This window comes from Ambystoma mexicanum, chromosome 11 (genome assembly GCF_040938575.1).
Source record: "Ambystoma mexicanum isolate Mex_15411 chromosome 11, UKY_AmexF1_1, whole genome shotgun sequence".
NCBI lineage: Eukaryota > Metazoa > Chordata > Amphibia > Caudata > Ambystomatidae > Ambystoma > Ambystoma mexicanum.
Genome location: NC_090934.1, coordinates 1,004,015,764 through 1,004,025,522, shown reverse-complemented (window position 1 = coordinate 1,004,025,522; position 9,759 = coordinate 1,004,015,764). Strand labels below are relative to the sequence as shown.

The 9,759-nt window shown below is 51.1% G+C and overlaps 1 long non-coding RNA gene across 2 annotated transcripts; it reads right to left on the bottom strand.

Moving 5' to 3' along the window:
* Positions 1 to 523: 523 nt before the first annotated feature.
* LOC138504810 (uncharacterized) lies at positions 524 to 1,956 on the bottom strand. 2 transcript variants are annotated; one of them, XR_011279989.1, is made up of 5 exons: positions 1,886 to 1,956; positions 1,691 to 1,783; positions 1,496 to 1,588; positions 1,307 to 1,404; positions 524 to 877 (listed from the first exon to the last, which is right to left on the bottom strand). It is a non-coding gene; the product is annotated as an uncharacterized lncRNA (long non-coding RNA). The 2 variants fall into 2 exon arrangements; XR_011279988.1 differs by having other exon boundaries at positions 1,363 to 1,404.
* Positions 1,957 to 9,759: the final 7,803 nt, after the last annotated feature.

Genomic DNA, 9,759 nt, shown 5'->3' with positions numbered 1-9,759 from the left:
TTCCTCTGCATTGCCATCATCCTCCTCCTCCTCTGCCTGTCTGTCTCTTGCAACTCCTGCTCATAACCCCCAGTTCTATGGCAGCTGGAGCAAGTGGCAGCATGGTTGTGTTGGAAGGTGTGTGGGTGTGGTCCTTTTCAACTTTCACAGTATGTATGGTGTGCAGCTGGGATGATTAGGGCCACCTATGGGCTGTAATTGCACACCTGAACCTGCTTAACAACTGCTCTGCGATACCGGTGTTTGCGGCGCGGTTTTCACAGTGCCAATGGCATTTTGTTGCCAGTGTTTCCGTGAAGCCTGCAGTTGTAATGCTCCCTTGGTACCGTCTCGCTGGTGTTTGCTGCACGCCCTTCGGTGTTGTCGGTGTTACCATTCATGGTGCTGTCGGCTATGGTACAACAAAAACCCATGGGTGGGAACCTCAACTGTCACTGGCACCCTGAGGTAGAACAGTACTATAGAACAAAGGTGGTGCCGGGAGAAATTCAAAGAAAAACTGGTGAGGTCAAGACTAGAGCTGTAAGTATTAAATCATTTTTTATTTCATTCTGATTTAAATATAAAAGTAGGTAAACATTTTTTATTTATTATTTCAATAAAAAACATCATTATAAGATCATCCATTCATACTTCATTTGTACCATTCAGTCCTAAAATGATTCATAATTTTGATATAAATTCCAAATATCTTTAACTGTATCACTAACAATTGTCCACTCAATAAACATTATCGACTATGGGTGCCCCAGAGCATAGTTCTTCCATTAGTAAAGGGCTTCCAGGTTAACAATAGTTTCGACTCGACAATATCTGGTAAAGATCTTCCAGACAGATTGTCTGTGCCTTCTTCAGGATATGTGAACATGTGTGAATTCTAAAAAACAAACAAATAACATGCTTTTAAAAACAAGCTTGTGTCTCTACTCTCAAAATGTTTTCATCAAATGAACAATGTATTCAAAACGGGGAGCGACCCACACTATCTAGCTCTTACCCTAGTGTTCAAAAGTCTAATAGGACCACCTTTTCCATTCAGGCCAAATCCGTGCATGATGCACCTGTTTACAATAGCCAAACTGTCTAACAGTGGTAAATAAATCCCCATTTTGGTCTAGTTCAGCAAGAAAATATATACTAGCCAAACTGCCCAGCATGACCCCTTGGCAACTTAGTGGGTATGCAGGCAATTAAAAAACGAGTCAGTGCTGCCCTTTCTGGCCCACACTCCAAACAAAGCGTGATTCAGCCATTCTTTTTAGAAAAATAACAAACGCAAAACAGCGTAAAATGCGTAGCATCATACCTGTAAAGGCAAAAGTCCAAAGGATTCAATTCAGAGAGATTCTTATTGTCACTTACATTCGGAAATTCTTTTAACGTTGTCTTCAGCCAAGTGAAATACTGCTGGCACAGAGAAAAAACAAACATAATTTAAATAAATTATGTACTGCCGTTAGTCATGGATAATATTAACCACATGGGGTAAATATACCTTAAATTTGTCTTCATTAACAAGACTGCATGTTCTGTTCGGAATGGAAGGAAAAAGGAACTTGTGTTCGTATCGAGCCTCAAAAGAAACGCTCTGTGACCAAAACATGACAACATCAGGCCACGTTTCTGATGTCTGTAATTCTAAAGCCTTTTGTTTGATTTATATATTAAAATCTGATGGCAATTCTCTCACCTAAGCAGTTCTTTTTATAGGTATAGCGGCCGCATCTGTGTCCACAGTTGTTAGCCAGAAAGGCGAATACGTTCCCTCAAGACGTGGTGTAATCTCATAAAAAATAATAATATGGGACAGTAAAATTAAATTTAACATTAGACCGCTATCTAAAGTTTTTGATTTGGGCGCTGTTTAGTTTCTGTTAGCGCTTACCTTCAATTTTAGTCCTGCTCCATCACTGCGATATGTGCGTCTGGTTCGGAAATGGAAACCGGAAGTGCGTATGGTCCGGAAAAAAGAACCCGAAGTTGAACTTTTGTTTCAATGCTTCAAAGAATAGGCACTGAAAAGAGACAATAAACCTTAAGCACAGTGCTTTTCAGGTAGGACCCTGCCCACAATGTGTGCGTATGAACCACAAATGTGTGTGGTCCGGAAATGGCTGCCCGAAGTAGGTCTTTTGTTTCAATGCTTCAGATAGGGCACCGAGAAATAAACACTAAAAAAGATCAATAAGCCTTTGTCAGTGCTTTTTTAAAAAAAAATGTTTTAACAACTTTATTTATTTCGGTTACAGCATTATCTATGTATTACATGAGTCCACAGGACTCTCCTCGCATTTAATATGCATGCAGCTTGCTCTTTGCCCACTCCCCTCGGCCCCACCCCTCCCCTCCTTTAGTTCGTGGTGTCCTGATGGGTAGGGGACCCATCAGGGCTCTGAGGGCCCAGAAAGTTCGCTACCAGGCGGGATTGAAATGTTAGGGCTGGGAAGCGGGAGTGGTAGTCCAGTACTGGGTCCCAACAGTCGGTGAAGCGGTGGAGGGCCCCTTCCTTCGCTGCTGTGACCTTCTCCGCCACCAGGATCTCCCAGACCTTTATCCACCAAAGGGCCAGCAGCGGGCCCTCCCGGCCTTTCCACTTCCTTGCCACCGTGATTTTGGCTGCTAGCAGTAGATGGGGGAGCAGTTCGGCTGATCGGCCCGCTCTGGGATAACTGTCCGGGCTCGCCAGCCCAAGCAGGATGACCTCCGGGTCCATCGGGAGTCTGCGCTGAGTGATGTCTTCCGCGATCTGCAGGACTTCCTTCCAGAAGGTCTGTACTGTCGGGCACCCCCACCACATGTGGAAAAAGGATCCTCGTTCGCCGCATCGGCTCCAGCAGCTCGGGTCAATGTCAGCATTACAGTGGTGCCGGCGGACTGGCGAGTAGTACCAGCGGTGCAGGAGTTTCAGGGCTCATTCCTTGTTTGTGACGCATCTGGATGTCGAGTTGATCCTGGACCATATCTCCACCCATGTTTGATCTTCTATGGGGTGTCCCAAGTCCCCTTCCCATCCGGACATGTATGGTGGTCTAACTTTCAGCATGTCCTCCTGGAGGAGTCGTTACAGTTTGGTGATCTGACCTCGGCCTGTGCTTTCTTCTGTTGCCAGTTCGAGAGGGTGGAGGTCGCGGGTGGCTCCCCGACGGACCGTGGGCTGCGAGATCCAGTGTCGGAGTTGGATGTATGTAAACCTCTCTCCTTCTGTTAGTTGAAAACGGGCTTTGCATTCCTCGAAGCTAAGTGGGTTGTTGGCTTCGTAGAGTTGGGAGAGGGTTCGGAGGCCACCTTTGGTCCATCGGCAGAAGCGCCTTCATTCCTGGTTTTAAGTCAGGGTTCCCGATGACCGGGGAGAGCAGGCTTGGGGCCCTGGGTATCTTCCTCCTCCGACGGGCCCATGTCCATGCCTCGAGAGTCGCTTTGGTGGCTGCTAGCATCTGCGGTCCCTGGCTCCGGTGTGGTCCCGGAGTATGTAGCAGGGAATGTAGTTGTGGCCGACATCTGGATTGCTCCATGCGGGACCATTTTGGGGGGGTCTCCGGGTTCATCCAGGCCGCTGCGCTCGCCAACTGGGCCACCATGAAGTAGTTCATCAGGTTGGGGAGACCAAAGCCACCCCATTTTGCAGCCCCCGTCATGACCTTCATAGGTATCCTGGCTCTGCGTCCCTTCCACACAAACTTCGCTAGCTTCCTTTGTAGCTGTTCCAAAGCCTGCTTTGGTGGGGGAGGGGGGCGGAAGAGTGGAGCACAGGTAAAGCAGCCTAGGGAGAAGGTTCATTTTGCACGTTGTGACCCGACTCAAAAGCGAGATCTCTTGATTGTCCCATCTTCGGAGGTTTTCTTCCAATTCCTTGAATAATGGGGGAAAGTTGACGTTGTATAGTTGTTTCAGATCTGCTGTGAGGCGGATACCCAGGTAAGCTGTTGAGGAGGAGCTCCATGTTAGCGGGCAGAGTGCCTGGAGGTTGGCTACTAGAGGGGCGCTCAGGTTTACACTTAGTGTCTCTGATTTGGCGTAGTTCACCTGGAATCCAGCCACTCCTTCAAACGCCTCTAGCTCAGTTAGGGTTGCGGGCAGGGAGGATTGGAAATTAGTGATGGAGATCAGCACATCATCGGCGTATAGGGAGATCTTGAATTGTTTGCCGTTTATTTCTAGACCAGTGATGTTTTCGTTAGCTCGTGTGCGTTGGGCGAATGGCTCCATGACCATGGCAAAGATTAGTGGGGAGAGAGGACAGCCTTGTCTCGTCCCGCACGAAAGCTGGATCAGAGGTGAGGTCTTCTGATTTAGGCGGATTGATGTCCTTGGGGCTTTGAAATTTGAAACCACCATTTTCTGGAATATTGGGCCAATCCGAAATGCCTCCATGGTGAGGCGCATGAAGTTCCAGTCCATCCTGTCGAATGCATTGGTGGCGTCTAAGGTCAGGACCGCCATGCCCTGGTGTTCTTGGGTCGCAATTTCGATGAGATTAAGCGCTCAGCGGATATTGTCTGAGGTGCTTCCTCCTCTAATAAATCCCGCCTGGTCCTGGTCTATGATAGATGGGAGGATTTGCGCCAATCTGTTGGCTAGAACCTTTGAGTATGTGTTAGCATCCACGTTGAGCAGCGCTATCGGTCTATACGATGAGCACTCCTTTGGATCCTTGCTGGGTTTCAAAAGCAGGATTGTGGTGGATTCTTGCATAGAGGGTGTGATAGAGCCCGAATTCCAAAAGGAGTTAAATCGCTCTGTCATTGGGTATAGCAGCATGGGGCGAAGGGAGCTTGTAGAACTTTGGTGGGAAGGCGTCTGGGCCGTGGGCCCTGGGCTTCAGATTTTTGATTACTTCCTCCACCTCTTCGGATATGATCGGGGCTTCCAGGGCTGCTCTATTTGCTTCTGAGATATGTGGGAGCCGGGTGTCTGCTATGTATTGCTCCTGGAGAGTCTGTGGACGGGGGGCTGTGGTCAGGATGTTAGTTAGATGGGTAGCCGCCACCTGTAGTTTCGCCCCGTCTCCATATACGGTACTGCCTTTCGGGACCCTCAGTGCAGCGATGTGGTTCCGTCGGCGGGTTTTGGCAAGTTTGTTCACCAGGTATTTGTTAGCTTTATTGGCGTTTGCGTAATTGCTTTGTTTTGTCCGGATCAGGGTCTGGGCTTTGGGTGTCCAGTCAATTCGTCGACCTCAAATTGGTCGAATGACATTTGGTCGACGCAATTTCGTCAAAAACCATTTAGTCGAATTTTTTTTAAAAATTATATATATTTTTTTGGGCGTTCGTTTAGGCAAAAAAAGGTTTTTTAAGGCAAAAAAGGGGGTTTGGGGGGGACCCCCCCAAAAAAATAAATAAATAAAGGGTTAAAATAGAAAAAAAAAAATTTCGACGAAATGGTTTTCAACCAATTTGCTTCGACCATTTGTCTGGTCGACCAATTTTTTTCGACGAATTGACTGGCAACCCTGGGCTTTGTCCTCGGTGTAGTGGGCCTCCAGCTTTGTGCAAGCCAGTCTGACCATCTTGGCAGCCTTGGGGGACCACTTCTTTTCTAGAGCTTTATCTGCCTCCTCTTGTCCTTCTCCAGTTGGTTTCTGAGCATGGTTCGCCTCCTCGTATAAGCGGCTGCCTGTGCTATTAATTCCCCTCTGATTACGGCATTCATGGCTTTCCATCTTGTTGCTGTAGAGGTGAGGTTGGGAGGATTTTCTTTGAAGTAGTTGCTGATCGCCTTGGCTATGGCGTCCCGCACCGCCATATCATGCAGCATTGGTTCATATAGGGCCCATTTACGATGTTCTGGGGGCTCCGGGTCGAAGACCCTTGCAGTGAAGAGGATTGGAGCGTGGTCTGACAGTGCCCTTGCACCTATTTCTACGTCGTCCGCGAACTGCAGGAGCTGTGGGCTGGCCAAGATGAGGTCAATTCGAGATGAGCGGTGGATGTGGGAGAAGAAAGAATAGACCACGGTGTCCGGATGGAGAACCCTACAGGTGTCCACCACGTCTAGTGTTTTGAACAGGTGACAGAGGCCCAGAGCCAGTCTGAAGTCCCTGCTGGATGGGGGGCCCGACCTGTCCAGTGAGGGGTTGGGAACTCCATTGAAGACCCCCCCTAGGACCACCAGGCCTTCGAGGAAGGGGAGAAGGGCGGTTTCCAAGGTAGTGTAGAAGGCCTCCTGGCCGTCATTTGGTGCATAGATAGCAATCAGCGTGTGAAGCTGGCCGTAGAGGTCCCCCTTGACCGCCACAAACCTGCCATCTGGGCTGCATAGGGTCTCCTTCTCTTTAAAGGGGGATACCTTTCGCTAGCAAAATCGCAGTGCCGCCTTTTTTGTTGGGGCCAACGGCCAGGTATTGTATTGGGAATGCTCGGGATCGTAGCCTAGTGAAGTCCTCCGTTTACTAAGTGGGTCTCTTGGATCCTTGCTGGGTTTCAAAAGCAGGATTGTGGTGGATTCTTGCATAGAGGGTGTGATAGAGCCCGAATTCCAAAAGGAACCCACTGAGGTCAGAAGGTCCTGAAGACGACGGAGGATGGACCTACGCTTTGTGGGGGAGTTCAGGCCTCCGACGTTTAGTGAGATAAAGCAGAGTTTGGTGTGCGCTGGGGTGGAGGCCGGCGGGGTGTCGCTAGGATTCAGGTGAGTGGTGGGTGATCCTGCGCTCAGGGGGGTCTCTCAGGGGACTGATGACAGTGTGGTTCAGCTGTAACCGAGTTTTAACTGTGTCCAATTTAGGGCCAACCGGGCCTTGGTTTCCATGGGGGCTAGGGGTGGACCCAGCCCAACTAAAGGAAAGGAAGGAACAAAGGGAAACCAAACTGGCCCTGGCGGGCCTCGGCCAAAGTGACTGTCCATCCACTCAACAGGGGCATTGCGTGGGACGCCCGGGAACTGAGAGTGCAGGTTCCGGCCCGGAGAACAAAAGATTCTTTACTGGTCATGTGCTGCAGGAGTTTTCCCTCCCCTTGGAACTTTCATCCAGCGGCTATGCTGGGGCTTTGGTGTTGAGCTGCAGGGTTTGTCTTTCGGAGAGGTGGTTGTGTCCTCCTCGGGTGTCGAGGGCTCGCACCCGATAATGTTGCCTGTTTCCTCCAGGGCATGAATTACCCTCGTTTGGCCCTCCCAAGTGAACTCCAGCGAGGCTGGCTAAAGCCAGCGGTATTTGATTTTCCGTTCCTGCAGAAAGGCCGTTAAAGGTGGAAGGGCTCTCTGCCATTGGACTCTGGGGGCGTATAGGTCCTGGAACAGCTGTATGAGGCTCCCTGGAACGTCAGGTCACCTTGTGAGCGGCTTGCTGTCATGATCTCCTGTTTCGTCGAAAAGAAGTGAACTCTGGTGATCACTTCAGGATTGGCCGCTGAGGGGGAGTTTTTTTGCGGCTTTGCAGTCTATGAGTGCGGTCGAGCAGCAGGAGTGTCTTATCGCGGTCTGGGAGAAGAGTCTGGAAAAGGTCTCCAATGTAGGTAGGAAGAGCTTGGTCTGGGACGAAGCAGGGACCCCTTTGATACGGATATTGTTTCTGCGGGACCTGTTTTCCAAGTCCTCCTGTTTGCGTTGTGTGGTTTCTGCGTTGTCCTGTAGGGATTGGATTTTCTGTTGCAGCTCTGCAATCTGGGCTGAGTGTTGCAGACCTGATCTTCTGTGTCTCCGACCCTATGTTCCACCTCCCCAACGCGAGTGTCCAGGCCGTCTATCTTGGTTGAGACTTCAGCCATGCAGTTGTGGAATTCCGTTTTGATGTCTGCGAGGAGGCCCTGAATGTCTTCTTTTGTCGCCCATTGTCCCTGGATCCTCGTGGGTGAGGAAGGCTGGGTTGGAGGGGTGTCCAGCGGTTTAGATTTCTCCCTCAAGCGGAGCAAGTTAGCTATGTCAGCGGACTTCGCGCCCTTCTGGCTAGACATACTGGCGCCTGATCGTTGTCGCCTCTGTGGGATGTGTTTGCAGGCTATGTCGAGAGGGAGGGGGGTGGTGTCAGCTGCGGGCCCCTTTTGCTTCGGCTGGATGTGTAGGGCCTCTCTGGTCGTCCCTCGGAGAGGGAGGCTCTGCCTGGGCAGGCCCGATTGGGCTGCTAGCTCCCTATCCTTCTGGCCTCCTTATTGGTGCAGGGGTGGGCTACCCAGGTGGTTCCTTCAGCAGTGCCGGTGGCGGCCAGGGTATGCTGGTTCCAGGCATGCGGATGGGATAGGGTTTGCGTTGTGTCCTTATGGCTTTCTGATGCTCTGTCTATGCAGGTGGGGGAGGCCTCCAGGGCGGTCCGCCGGATCCACTGCGGGCTGAGGTGGAGGGCGTTGAATGTGTTGGCGGGTGTGAAAGGGGGACTGCTTTGGGCCTCTCAAGGTCGTTGTTCAACTCCAGGGGGCTGCCCCAGACCAGGAGATGCAATGCTGCGGTGAGCTGGATGGGGCCCAGCTGGGATTGTGCTGGTTGATGTGCGGGCTGCCGATCCCTTCACCCCCTCCAGGGCCAGCTCCAAGGATCATCAATGGAGAGTGCTATTGGGGCTGTAGGTGGGTCTTGTCTCCCCTCGTCGCATCTGGGGGTGCGTGCTGCCTCGACCGCCCAGGCTGACTCTCAGGGGGAGGAGCGGAGCGGGAGTCTAGGCTGCCACTCTTCTGCCATCCAGTCGTGCTGCCATGCTGTGCGGGCCCACAGAGTAGAGTGGGTGGGCGCGGCGTCTCCCGTGTAGCACCACCGATGGGCAGAGGGGCAGTCACCTCTCCCGATTCACCGGGGCGGCCGCCACGGGATTCTGCAACTCTCCGGCAGTGTGTTGGCAGGGGGCGGGGACCTCCTTCACCTCCCTCGGCTCCAAGTTCACGCAGGGGGGGGCGCCAGAACTGGGTCTGCTCCGCGGGGACCTCCTACCTCTTCATGGTCCGCAGTGCTGCCGCCTCAGGATATCGGGGCTATGTTGGGCCCCCCAAGCTGAATGCCTCAGCAGCTGGCAGGCGGGCGCGGGATCTGAAACTGCACTCTGTTGGGGTCTGGGGAATAAACGCCTCAGGGTGCGTTTCAGGGCTCGCTTCTTCGGCCCCCGGCCCGTTGCTCCCAGGAGGCTGCCATCTTGGTCCTGGTGAGTCGGCCCCGGCACCATCCGCCGAATTTGGATTTTCTCTGGCAGGGCTCTCCGATTTTGCACGGCGTTTGGGTGCCTGCCTCAGGGGAGGTTCTGCTTCCCGGTGTGATGACTCCGGGCCGGGATCATAATGTATAAGCGGGCATTTACAGGTGGTTATCCTGGGCGTCCCACGGAGCTCTTAATGAGGCGTCCGCATTGCCGGCGCCTCAAGCCACGCCCCTCAACGTGCTTTTAAGACTGAACACTTAAAAGAGGACAACAAACCTCTAAAGCGTAGAATTCCTGTCATCAACCAAATTTCTATTTAAATTACAATTAAGCCCAAATTGTGTATGGGCCAGAAGAGAAAAAGAAGGAAAGTATGTTCCTCCATGAAAATATGATGCATATTCTGAATAAAAAATGTGTGTTTTGATATGGCCAGTATGTTCGCATATTATTCAAAGTAGAAAAATGCAAAATGCTGGAGACCCAAACTAGAAGGAAAACGGAACAGTTAAGGACTCGTACAGTGCTACTGATGTGTTCCTACTGGAGAATATAACTCATTCTCTCGGGATGTTACTCAAGGAAAGAATTAGATGTAATCATTTGGTATACTGATTCCTTTCCTCTTGTTGGTTGAGGCCTTTAACAAAACTTTGTGTGTAATAGAGCCACCATTGTTCTTTTTGTGACAAACGAATAGC